Source organism: Morone saxatilis, unplaced genomic scaffold (genome assembly GCF_004916995.1).
Source record: "Morone saxatilis isolate NCDOM2014 unplaced genomic scaffold, NCSU_SB_2.0 Contig17, whole genome shotgun sequence".
Taxonomy (NCBI): Eukaryota; Metazoa; Chordata; class Actinopteri; family Moronidae; genus Morone; species Morone saxatilis.
Genome location: NW_023339729.1, coordinates 27,724,890 through 27,725,374, shown reverse-complemented (window position 1 = coordinate 27,725,374; position 485 = coordinate 27,724,890). Strand labels below are relative to the sequence as shown.

At 36.5% G+C, this 485-nt stretch overlaps 1 protein-coding gene across 1 annotated transcript in view; it reads left to right on the top strand.

Moving 5' to 3' along the window:
• cyth4b (cytohesin 4b) overlaps nucleotides 1-485 on the top strand; it is a 12,558-nt gene that overhangs the window by 4,505 nt on the left and 7,568 nt on the right. The window lies entirely within an intron of this gene.

Sequence of the window (485 nt, the reverse complement as noted above, 5' to 3'; positions counted from 1 at the left end):
GTCAAGCTTGTTACTGTTATAGGCACAAATGTTTGCAACAACAACACAAATACACAGCATAACTATTTTTGCTTACTGGACAAATTCAAGTAACCTAAAACTGCAACTGCAGTTCAGTACTGCTCTAAAGCGCTGTTTAACTTTCAGACGGACTTTAGAGGTTAACTTTTAGACCCATTTTCTGTTTAGTTTATATTTTTGTGTGTTGGATGTAAGACAGAATCATAACCTCACAAATATGTTGCAACAATATTGCATTAGAAGATGCTACTTTTAGAGATCATTTGTGATTTGATCTACCTATCTACCAATATAATTTTTCCTCTCAAACCCTGTGATGGAGGAGAAAAAGGAAGAGAAATTGGTTTTAAGGAAACAGGATTACAGAAGCTGCAAACTTGCTCGGTCTTACCAACCAGAGATGAGATCATTCTGAAACTAAGCACATTTAACCAGTAGGCAGTGTGTTCCTGTGTGTGTGTGTG